Raw genomic sequence first — 12,508 nt, 5'->3', positions numbered from 1 at the left:
AGTCCAGAAAGTCCAGTGTGTGTGTAAGAACCATATGTGTGGGTCAGTACTGTGTGGTGGTGTGATTGAGAGACCGTATCGCCTGCGGGAAGAAGCTCCTCCTCAGTCTCTCTGTGTTGGTCTTCAGGGAGCGGAATCGCTTTCCTGACCTCAACAGAGAGAACAGTCTGTTGTTGGGATGGCTGAGGTCCTTCACGATCTTCCTGGCCTTGGTCCAGCACCGCCTGCTGTAGATTGAGTGCAGGTCAGGGAGCTCGGAGCGGATGGTGCGCTCAGCTGACCGCACAACCCTCTGTAAAAATGTACTAATAAGCCAGTTAGATGAGTAAATGAGGGATAGGCATACTGAATGAAAACATAAAAGTGTTTGTGCATGCCTGTGTACGCCTGTGCAGTTGTGCTAAATTAGTATTGGCTTTGAAAAGCTTGTGTGCAATATGTTTTAACTTCTCTTTGAGTATGGGTATATCTCTGTGTGTAGGTTTTCACTTGTGTAGCCTACTACAGGTCTTGTTAATTGTGCAGTGCTCAGGCTGGGGTCACATAAAGAGAAGCGGGTTAATGCAAGGGTCACTAATGCTGTGTATGGAGCACGGGAAAAATTATCACACCACACTTTCCTTCTATTCTTCCTCATCCATTTCATTTCTGGATGTAGCCATTTCTCTAATTATATCTTCTTTCTCAACCTTTTTGCTGCAAATAGTTACATGATTGAATAACTGTGGCTCTTTATACAGCAGTACCTGTGAGGTGCACTAATCTAAACAGCTCCAGTCTGTCCATTTTCTAGTAATTCCCTACAGTCCCACTGGATCTTCAAATTAGACAAAATATTATTCCCCTAACAGTGTTTCCAGTCGGTGTAAGGATAACTCTGTCTCCTTTTAATGTGAAAGGGTACGATGGGTTTGTTTGCCCATTGTTTTGCTCAAAGGGTGAGCCCATCCATCCTGCATAGCATTTGGGGACCAACCACTTTAGTAGGTGAAGGTCTGTGTATATTGTTGCTGCTTGGTACTCTCATCCCAAGTGCTTCACACTCTGTTGCAAACCTTCAAGTCCATGCTGAGGACACATTTTGATATCAAACCACATCATTTGCAGTGACTTGAATGTGGTCATGCTAATCATAGACAGAATTGTCTAAACGGCGCCCATATCCCATATTCGGACCAAAATATTTTCTAGCTTTTCAATGAGCAGGTGTGATCTTCAAATGACGGATTTGATGTTTATAGGTTGTGTTTGTCTACCAGTGCTTAAGTTTAAATCCAAACTATACCTCTTAAGCCCCTCAACAGCAGCGGTGCATTAGGTTGGCTTTGCTTGGCTCTAAGCCTCGATGTGTATTCTCAGTTCGTCAATAGCAATCGTTCCCTTATTCATACTCTTTATGGTTACGGAACAGCTGCAAAATGCGGTTTATTCATCAGGCCTTATCAGGTTCAAACACATCTGTGCGTGCTCACGTTGGTTCTCACTGCCAACTGCAACAGCTCACTTGTATGCGCAAACAGAAGCATACGCTTATGCATACACATGTAAGCATGCTCACACAAACATACACACACTCTCACAGTTTTGTCCCACTCATTCTCTTCATTTCATTCCTCCCTCCATCCCTCCCTCGTTACAGCTCTCTCCCCACTGTTTTACATGCAAATGAGCTAAGTGTACTTATGCCCTAGCATTACTGCTGTGTGTGCCTAATCTCCTTGCTGCCTTTTCTCTTTCCTGGAGATTATCCTGTTTTTAGACAGAATAGGCCTTCACTCGGCTCCTCTCCCAAGCAGCCAGCCAGCTGGTCAGTTAGCCAGAAGCCAACCTGCCAGCATCCCAGTCTCGCATCCCACTACCATTAGCATTTTAAATTTTCCCAGTGATATGACAACTGTGCAGCAGTTGAAAAAAATCTGTGTGTACATTTGTAATGTTTGTGTGTGTGCGTGTGTTTTTAATTGAAGGATTGGTGATAAGCTCTAAAGCTTGTTACAGATGCTAAGTGTCCTCGGTTGTGCGATTTTTGTCTTTTTTCTTCTTTTTCTTTCTTTCTTTCTTTCTTTCTTTCTTTTTTTTTTTTCTTTCTTTTTTTTTTTTTTTTTTTTTTTTAAACTTAGGCCAAGAGGGAAATAAACATGAACAGAAATGGAAGGATGCAGGGATGAAGGCATATATGTATGCACACCTACAATCCTTCCACCTACTCTTCCCTGATGTTTTCCTTCTCTTGGTCACAACAGCATACTCTTGCTCTTTCCTCCGCCTCCATTTCTCTTACATGTGTGTGCCTGTGCATTTGCGATTTCTAAAGCGTCAAGTTGAAGTGCTTTAACTTTGGTGCTGAGGAGGGAGGAAAGTCAAAGTGAGGCTGTATCTATGATTAGAAAGCATGTTAATGAGAAATAAGACTGATAAAGAGAGGAGAAGAAAGAGGCAAAGAGCTGATTATAGTTGACTGTGGCAGCTTCTCCCTCTCTGTTTACTTTTTTGCGATATAAGCTACCTATTCCTAAGGGCCATGGTGCACACATGCACAGACACACACAGGAGAGTTAGCCCACTTTGATGTCACTGATAGCATTCATAAAAAAAATAAAGCTGTATAGAGCAGCAACTTCAAAGATAGAGTTGACAAGATAGGAGCATTAACCCCCATCTGCCTTCTACTTCTCTTTTCTCTTCTGATTTCCTCATCCCTCTTCTCTTATCTCTGCTTGGTAAAAGGGTTCTTATGAAATGAGACAATGAATGAGCGATGGAACAAGAAAAATGATGGAAGACTGGTTAGGGTGAAGATAAACCAAGCAGTAAAATGAGAAAAGGAAAGATAGATTGCAGCAACAGTGGCATTTGAAGGTATCCTTTATAGTCCAAATCTCCTAAGTCAAAATTGGTTAACAGTAGCCTTAAGCAGCTGCTGCTGCTGAAAATTCTGTGTTAGCTAGCTAGTGAGTTATTAGGGTGCTACTAGACTATTAGACTGTTGTGCTTATAGCTCACACCATTTCCTTGGGTTTCTTATACAACCACGCATATTAAGACTATCAATTTAACCCAAACTTTGTACACTTTCTTAAAGTGCATAGTACTTGTTTTTTTCCAAATGTGGGTGTAACTGTGTGTGTGGTTTTGCTTTGTTCCTCGGCACAGTGAATGTAAGCTCTGAGTGTGTTGCAAGCTTTTATTTCTACATTTGCTGGTGTAACATGGCCCTCTGGTCTTGAGCTGTGAAGGCTGTGTGTAATATAGATAACCCAGTGGCATTTACACCAGACAACAATGGTATTTAGAAGACTCGGTGGGGTAGGCCATGCTCCACTTTCTGACCTTAATCTGCGTGTGTGTGTGTGTGTGTGTGTGTGTGTGTGTGTGTGTGTGTGTGTGTGTGTACCAAAATGTATGTTTATATGTCATGGATGTTGAGGCCAAGAAGTGAGAAACTGTATGCACAGTTTGTGTGTATGTGCTTTTTGGTCATTTCCAGTTGGTTAGGGCTTCTGTCATAGATGTGTGTTTATGTGTATTTGCATGTTGAAACCTTTGCTCTATTAATCGGTATCTGCATGTGTCACGTTCTGTGCAATGTGGGTTCTGCATCGCCTAGCCAGCATCTTAATTTTTCACTATCCCATGCACTGCATGAAAGTTTAGTTCTACACCCTCACCATCTCGATCTTCCTCTCCCTTGATCTGCTCCTCCCATCTTCCCGACTCCCTGTACCGCAACCAGCATGCCACCCTCTCCCCCTCTTGTCACACACATGTGCACGTCTAATCAAAGCTAGGAGCACTCTAGATTAGCACTTGAGAAAACTCCCTAACGACATGCCTTAATTTTGGTCGTTTTCAGGTGCTCTCTTTCCTTCTCCCCCATCACCTCCTCCTTGGCTTTGAATTTTTAACCTCCCCACTGAATAAGAGATGTGGCCATCCTCATGGGGAAAGGAATGTTGAAGACAGGGCAAAGATTGAAGGAAGGGAGGGTGCGGGGGAGGCAGAAGGGAAAACGTTGTCCCTAAACACGCTTTCACATTTATCCCCTAAAAACCCTGTACTGTGTGCTCAATAATGCATGGCCATCTCTCACACCCTGTGCCCTCCCCCTGTTCTTATTCCCTATTTCCTTCATCTCCTTCATCTTCTCTTGTTGGTTCCCCCAGCAGATTAACTCCAGGGTGAAACTGAGACTGACAAATCAGGGTGATGGTAGCAGGACGCTGGGGACTAACAGTAAAAAAAGAAAAGGGAAAAAAATTGAGACAGAGGGAGAGAGGAGGAGAGCAGATGAATCATTTGTCATTTTGTGAATAGAGTTACTAGTTAAAGTATTGATCTGAGCGAGTGGGCTTTGAAGTTGTACTATTTCAGAGAGACTGTAGAGCTTGACTGGGCCTCAAAATTGAAGTCAGGCTCCAACTGAAACCCCCCAAAATTCCCTCTTTGCTTGAACAAAGCTTGTGGAGTCTAAAACCTGATTGAATTCTCTAATCATTTTGCAGCTTGTTTTCATTTTGATAGACAAATCCATCCATGACTAACCCTGAAACTGCCCGTCCCCATTCTTTTAAAACATGAAAACATCAGTGTGGACACAGCACAGTCTTGAAAAGCAGTCAAAAAGTGTTCAAGTTATACAAAAACCCCCAAAAACATTTCAGTTAAGATTAATGAAAGGTATGTTAAATTTCATAATAAGCTAGCAGTATGTGGTGCATACAGCTCCTATAACTAAAGCAAGTCAAATATTTTTGCATGCGTACAGCCTTTGTCTTTTATTTTGTGAGTATTGTTCTGAGAAATGCTTTATCTGCCTGAACTGTTATGTTGTAGATGAGTAGTGAGCAGAGTGAACCATTCAGAACTTGTTGTGCTTTCACATGGCTTCAGCAGCAACTCCTATCTGTTTGGGTGAATGGAGTGGTACGGGAGAGACTTCTAAAGATCTCTCCAAGGAGATTTCTTTTTTTTTACTTAAAAAAAAAAAAAAAAAAAGCCTAGTTGTGAAAGTGTTTGAACAACCCACAAAGTGCACGCTTTCAAACTTTCATGTTGGTTTTTTATTCTTTCCATCTTACTTTTTTCTTTGTTTTTAGCCTAAAATAAGACAAGGGTTTAGCACTGTGAAAGCAATGGACCATAAGAGCAAAGATCAGTCAAGCTGCTACCAATAATGACTTACAAATATTATAAAGCTACATTTGTTTTCCTTAAAAAGGAATCTGAAAGGAAAATACACATAAAGATGAATTTTATTTATCAGTTAAATTTCTTTTAATTGATAAATAAATAAAAAAAAAAAAATTCTGTGCTGCACAACATTCTGTGTGGAGCTTCAGAAATGTAGCTTTGCCTTTTTTCCAGACTCTGAGAACCATTGGTAGGACTTGATGTAACAGAGCTTTTAAGACAGAAAGTCGGTTAAAAAAAACATAGCTGTTTGTTGTCTTATAAGGTAGTTGGTTCACCCATGAAAGATAAACGCTTATTGTCAGTATGGAACGGTGCATATTTTGGGAGCTGGAGTAATGGATAAATGATGCTTGATTGAAGCCAGCTGAAGGAAACAAACATGTAGACGACTGCATTGTTTTTCCCAGAAGATGACGACAACAACACTCAGTTAAGGTTGATGGTGGAGGGTTTACACCTGCATTCTGAAAATTTGCTATTAAATAGATCAATATTTGTTGTTTTAGTTTTAACGTATTTGTTTTATATTTGAAACCTGCATGCACTAATTCGGGAGGAGTAGCAGACATTATTGTCAAAGGTATAGGTGGATGGAGACTTATTAGTTCAGTAGATGAGAAGATGGATGGCAGTATTTGGGGGAAGAGGAGAGAGGTGCAGAATGAATGAGGCTCAGAGAAGGACGAATAGAGGCAGGAGGGATCTGTATACGATTGAAGAGAGAACTGAGGAAGGGAATGAAAGAATGACAAATGATCAAAAGGTGCAGAGACATGAAGCGACTACAGTGATTGAGGAGATGGGTATTGGGGTAAGGTAAAATGAGGAAACTTGAGTCAAGTTAGCTGCGAGAGTGTGAGAGTGAAAAAAGGTGAAATAAGAGCGCTGGACGGAGGGTGTAGGTGTTCAGGTTGGTCATAATGACATATTGCTTATTGGCTGCTGTAATAGTTGATTGTAGCTCTGACTTTTCAGCTGGGAGAGATGACACCAATGCTCCTAACAAAAGGTGACTTCATAAATGTGTGTATCTGTCCTAAATGCCCTTTTCTCTGTCAGCATACAGTATGTGAGAAAACAGATGTGATGGGCAGAGACCTTTTTCTGCCTTTTAATCTTTTACTGTGTCTTTCTTTGTCTGTGCTTTTTGTCTCTGTGGGGTGAAATACATCATAGCAAGCATTTTAATGCAGCACTCCACTCCCTCCAACAGTGTTTGGCTCTCCACTGAATCTCTCCACTTTCCTTTCCTCTTTCTGTTCTCCAAATAGGTTATTTGGGGCTCTGTACTTAACTGTACATAGTTAGCGGTCAGTCAGCGCGCGCGCACACACACACACACACACACACACACACACACACTTACACACTTACACACTTGCACACTATGCCACTGGGCCTCCTTAGAGATCGTCTGCTTAATACTGCATAGCACTTAGAGGCATCAACAAGCCCCGTGGTGCTCCACTGAGGCGTAGAAGGCATGAAAGCATGCTAATTCCCCGCAACGCACTCAATCTATCCCTCTGTGACCCCCCGCCCCCTTACCCCCACCACCACCATCCATCCATCCATCCATCCATCCATCACACTACTTCTACTTTCTGCCCCTCCAAATCTTCTCTGTAGCCAGCATGGTTTAATGAGCACAGAGAACTCAACACTGTGCGCACACAGTGACACACAATGAAGTAAGTTGCACAGTACTAATTTATTCTCTGATCTACTTGTAGCTAGTTTTCCTTTTGACTAGTAGCTAAAATCACGCTATTATATTTGTGTACAGTGAGTATACTTAATGTCATATGTGCACAAAGATAAAAGGAAAAGCTATTGAACCATTTGGTATGGTGTGCACTTTACATTTGCCACTCAGGTCTCATCATAATTACCTCTGGTACTGTGAAAACCTTATATAACTACTTTACTGTACACCTGGCTCTTAAAATATGAATAACAGATTAATGAGAAACCGTTAAAGTACTACAATAGCTTGTCTACAACAGGCTAATGGTTATAAAGTGGGTCATTGTTTTTTATAACACAATGTCCAATGTTGATACTTTTGCAAAAGTTAGTTCATGACATTATAAACTAAGCACAATACACCATAACAGACTTAATAGCTAAATTTAAATGCGTATGGGGGCATTTTCTATAATTTCTGTCATACGAGGTTTGGGTACAGATTATATAGCTTAGGATTTGTTGGAAGAAGAGACGGGTGGCCAAAAGTTTTGCTTTATTTCATCATGCTGCAAGCAGTATTACTGACAGTTTTCTAGGAATTTCTCTTGGAAGTAACCACAGTCTACTATGATGGCATATAATACGTCTTTCTTGAACAAAAGGAATCAGTGGTACTATTTTACTTCTCAGCACATCAGCAAAGCAGAATAGAACATAAAATTAATTCACTAGCATTAGTGTCTGTAGAGCACTCTGGTTTTATTTCAGACTGCAGTGAAATGCAGAACACATCACATGGGGACAGTTTGTGTGGCAGCTTTCAAACCAAGTGTGTGTGTCAAGGGACCTGATTCTGTTATGTAGTAAGCACAAAGGCCCTTGTGAGTCCTCACTTAAAATGTGTAAAGTAATGCTAAGAGTTCTTGCCACTCAAGCATTTTAAGACCTGTGGTCTAGGGACTCCTTGCACATTTGCGCATGTGTTTGCTTGTGTGTCTACAAGACTCATTGTTTATGTGTAAGAAATGATGTAAGCGAATATGTATGTGCGTTTGTGTCATAGGGGACTGCAGACACTGTCAGCTTCATTTCCCAACATCATGTAACCGAGGACAGGCCAGCCTTATGAGACCTCAAGCTGAAAAATGGCGAAAATCTCTCTCTCTCTCTCTCACTCACTCACTCACTCACTCACTCACTCACTCACTCATCAGGGTGAAGGGTGGAATCCTGGCCTTGTCATGCTCTATGCCATAATCCAGTTTAGAAGGATTAATTAGGAATTAAGGAGTGTAATGTTATCAGTGCATGATCCATTCACGTGCGTGCACATACACTCTCAAACAGAGTAAAATATGTGTATATGTAGGGCACAGATTATTCAGAACTAAGAAAGAAAAGTAAAGTATTTTTTTTAACTTTATTACTTTCTCATTCGGTTTTTCACTTTTCACTTTCTCTCTGCCCTCTCCCTCCTTCTCTGACTGCCTTACTTATTATCCTCCTTGTTACTTATTACCCTCTCTAGCTCTTCATCCATCCTTGCACTCTCTTTTTCCTTCAACTTCCTTCATTTCATATGTTCTAGGAATATCCATAAAATAAATTTTTTTTTTCCCTCTTGCCCTTGTTTTCAGCTACTCCTTTCTGCGTTCTGTGCCACCATTATGTGTAGGCTTTCATTCAGTGCTTTCATCCTTCCTGCCTAGCTTTGTCAAAGAGAGAAAGATGAGAGAGATTTCTATTGCTCTGCTACTCTTTCAAGAAGGCTACATTCAGGTGTGCCTCTCCGGATGTCCATTTTGTGTCTGCCTTCCCATTTTTCATAGTTTTTCTTTATTTCTGTAGTGAAGAGCGCGACTGGGGAACCGAGCTACTTACAATTGCTTGACTCAAGTCTCAGCCTCTTTGCTGTATGAAGTAGCTCTGTTTTCAGAGAAGAGTTGAGTGGCTTACCTTTGTCCTTGAGACGATGCTTTCACTCGCTCTGGGTTTTTTTGTTTTTTGTTTTTTTTTTTCCTTCCCCCCCCCCCCCCCCCTTTCTTCTGCCATCTATGTACCAATTTATGAATGTATGTGCAGTACTATGCCCCATCCTCTGTTTGTGCTTTAGCTTGAACACTGATTTTAAGGAGAGATTGGTAGATTAAAGGAACTAAAGTAAGCCTGAGGATGAGAAGGAGAGAAATGGATATAAACTAAAAACAGGAAAAACTGAGGCTGTTTATGTCTGCATTAGTGTTTCAGCGACTGTAATTTTCTGTGTATGCCTGCCTGACAAAATCGGTGAGGTGTGTCTTGATGCTTCCTTAGGCAGACGGTAATGATATTGTTTTTATTAATGGCTGATTACATTTTTAGTGTGTCACTGTTGGAACTTTTAGTGGTTTTACAATGCTGTGCCTCCTCCTTTAGGCATCCCAGTGTACAAATACAAAAAAAAAGCATCTCCAATTCGCCCCTCTGTTTGTCCCATAACAGACAATCATTTTAATCACTCAAGCAATAGTAGACATGGTATTCGTCATTCTGTAACCACTGTGCTCGCCATTATCCATTATACCCATATTTTCATGCTGGTGATTTATGCTACCTCTCTTTGTCTCCTTTCTCTGGCTGTCTTCTATTCCCTCTATCCCCTTTTCGTTCTCACTGCCTGCCACCTTCCATCTCACTTGTTCCCTCTGGCACTATTGGCAGCACTCTGTCTCTGTCAGGTGTGTGTGAGATAGCCTTCACGCCATTGACTTGGAGGAGATAAGCTTTTGGATGTCTCAGCTTCCATTCAACTGGTTCCTTAACTCTTCCTTTTCCGAGCAGCAAGCAGATATTCATTGTTCTAGTTTTTTATTGTTTGTTTTTTAAAGCTGATTTGATTGGAGGTGAAGACATATAGATAATCATTCCTATTATGTGGCTTACTGCCATAACATCAGTTACCATCATCTGTTTTTCACGTTTTTGTTTCTTTTCCTATTTTAGTTGTAATAAAAAAAATAATAATAATAAAAAAACTTGATATAGTATCTACTGCACATCAATTTATCCATGGCATATAAGAGGCTTTCAGCAAACTTTGAAGACAAACAATAGGATGAGTGTAATGTACAGGAAATGTAAAGTAATGGGTTAGAAGCTTATTTCCAGTTCAAAAAAACTCTTCACATTTGTAGTTTCATGACACTGTCACTGATCGCCAAAGTGTAACTTCCTCAGAGGGGAAAAAGCATCCGTAATGATGGCTGTGATGAAATATGTATCTCAAGCAAGATTCCAGTCTTAACAAGTTTCCTTTCATCCTGTACTGAATCAAAAAGTTTCAAACCAGCTCAGAACACCAAACCTTGCTATACTGTGTACTTCAAACTCTTTGACTATGGGTGATTCTCACACACACACACACACACACACACACACACACACACACACACACACACACACACACACACACACACACACACACACACACTATATAAAGTAACATGGGTGGCTAGGACAGGACCACCTGATCCACCTATGTTAAACATGTACTAACCTTAAACAGTATGAGACCATTTATTTTAGGAAAAAAGTGTTCCAGCTCGTCATGTTTAGCCACTCGTTTACTTTGTCTCCACCGATACGTTGTGCTGACGAGATAATGCATAGTTGTCTTGTCAGAGTTTGTAAGATAGCAGAGCTGCCCGTAGTTTTAAGCAGACAGCTGAAAGGATATAGTGACAAAGCGGTGTACTAAAATGAGCTGAAAGCAGTACATAACTGTTTAATATCCTTAAGATACCCATTTAGTAAAATTCTTCATACACTGAACACATTATTCGATTCCAAAATATTTTAACTCAACTGTTTCTATGTGTTAGTGATAGCATTGTGATCTGAGGTTTGGTGTTTCAAATACTTAGCTTGTTACTGTGGCCGTAGCTCTGTTTGGGTAAAATTTGAGATTATGTCTGTTTTTGTGTGTGAGAGAGGGAGCGTGGGGAGAGTAACAAGGCCAGTTTTGCCTTCAGGCTGTTTGGCCCCAAACTCTCATCAGCCTGCTGGTGCTGAAACAGAGAACCTTCTGCCCCTTGCCACTATATAACCACAAACAGGCACGAGCACATAGCCACACAAAAAGCACTGCAAATACATATGCACACATAAAGATTAAAATAACAAAGAAAAAAAAAAACAAGCCACATGCATTCATAACACACACATAACACACAAGTTTGTGCCTAAATCATCTCCCCCATCTTTCTGTCATCGTCACTTGTTTTATCAGTTCATCCCATCTTCCTTTATCCACCTCCCTAATCTGTCTATGCCTCTATCAGACACTTTCGATTCCCATATCTTGCCTCTGAGATGAGCACTCTTTTCTTGCACCCCCACTCCCTTCATGCGTATCTTGTTTCCTCACACACCCATACATCCACCAGCTTTAGATTACTTTGAGAATGTTTCTTGTCCCCCTTCTTTTCCATTTCTCTCTCTGTCTCCCTCTACCCCCCTCCTCATCTTTTTCCTCTCCTGTCTTCTCAGCTGTGGTTTTAATGCATTATGAAAATGGACTGGGGCTATGAAAGCGAAACAGGACAAGTTTGGCTGTTTAATGTGACTCCTTTCACTCCTCATCTGCCTCATTGGCGGAATGCATTTGTGTGTGTGCCTTCTTATTGCCATGTAAAGTTGTGTTTTTTGTGTGAATGTGCATGTGTGCAAGCACACATGCACATTCTTTGCTGGCTTATTTTTTTGCTTTTAACATGCAAACTCAATGTGACCAACCGATCATGTAGTGGTATGTTCATGCCCTTTAACATGAACTTCCAACACTAATGCATACATGCACACTCTTTGGGCAAGCATTAAACTGCATGAATAATAAAACAGACAGGCAGACGGCATGGAACACATGTTTTTCTGAGACATGTGTTAATGGAAAAGTGTGTTAGGATGATGATGGAAGCTAGGAAGGCGTGTTCATGAGACAGAGGATAAGTTCTACCCTACGGGGGAGGGGGAAGGGGGGGGGGGGGGGGCATGACCTGGATATGTGTCTCCACATTTCCATCTCTCTCTTTCTCACATTTATCTCAATATCTCCTCCACTTTCCCCCACTTTGTTAATTTGTGTGAAGTTAAACCACCTCATCTCTGGAGAGAGAATGATCATCCTGTGGAGAGATGAAGCCAGATGAGCTGATTAGATGGATAAAGATGAATTTACATTCAATGCAGAGTGGGAGGAATACAACCGAAAGAGAGGGGTTGATATGTGATGTTTGACTATTAGATTAAGTTGGTGAATGTTGGGGTGTGATGAGGTCACTGAGCCAGCCTGTGCCGTAATGTCATCTTAAAATAGATTTGATAAGGCTGATTGTATTTGAACTAGAACTTTAATGAACTTTCACTGTGCTACTTGAGAGAACAGTAGCATTGATTTAAAATAGCCTCAGTCTTTTCTTGTCATTTCTTTTTTACCCTTCCCAGCCTCCCCATTTCTGCCTCTCTGCCACCTCTTCTCGTGCTTGCACTTTCTCTCTAATGTTGTAGAGCAAGTGTATGTGTGGCTGCGTGTGTGTGTCTGGCAGTGGATATTCTGAGCATTGATGGTGTATGTGTGTGCATCAGGGTT

This window comes from Aulonocara sp. 'chitande type north' Nkhata Bay, linkage group LG2, assembly GCF_057382095.1.
Source record: "Aulonocara sp. 'chitande type north' Nkhata Bay isolate Kocher_YH1m ecotype deep benthic linkage group LG2, A_spYH_male_GT1.1, whole genome shotgun sequence".
Classification (NCBI taxonomy): Eukaryota; Metazoa; Chordata; class Actinopteri; order Cichliformes; family Cichlidae; genus Aulonocara; species Aulonocara sp. 'chitande type north' Nkhata Bay.
This window is presented reverse-complemented; position numbering follows the sequence as displayed.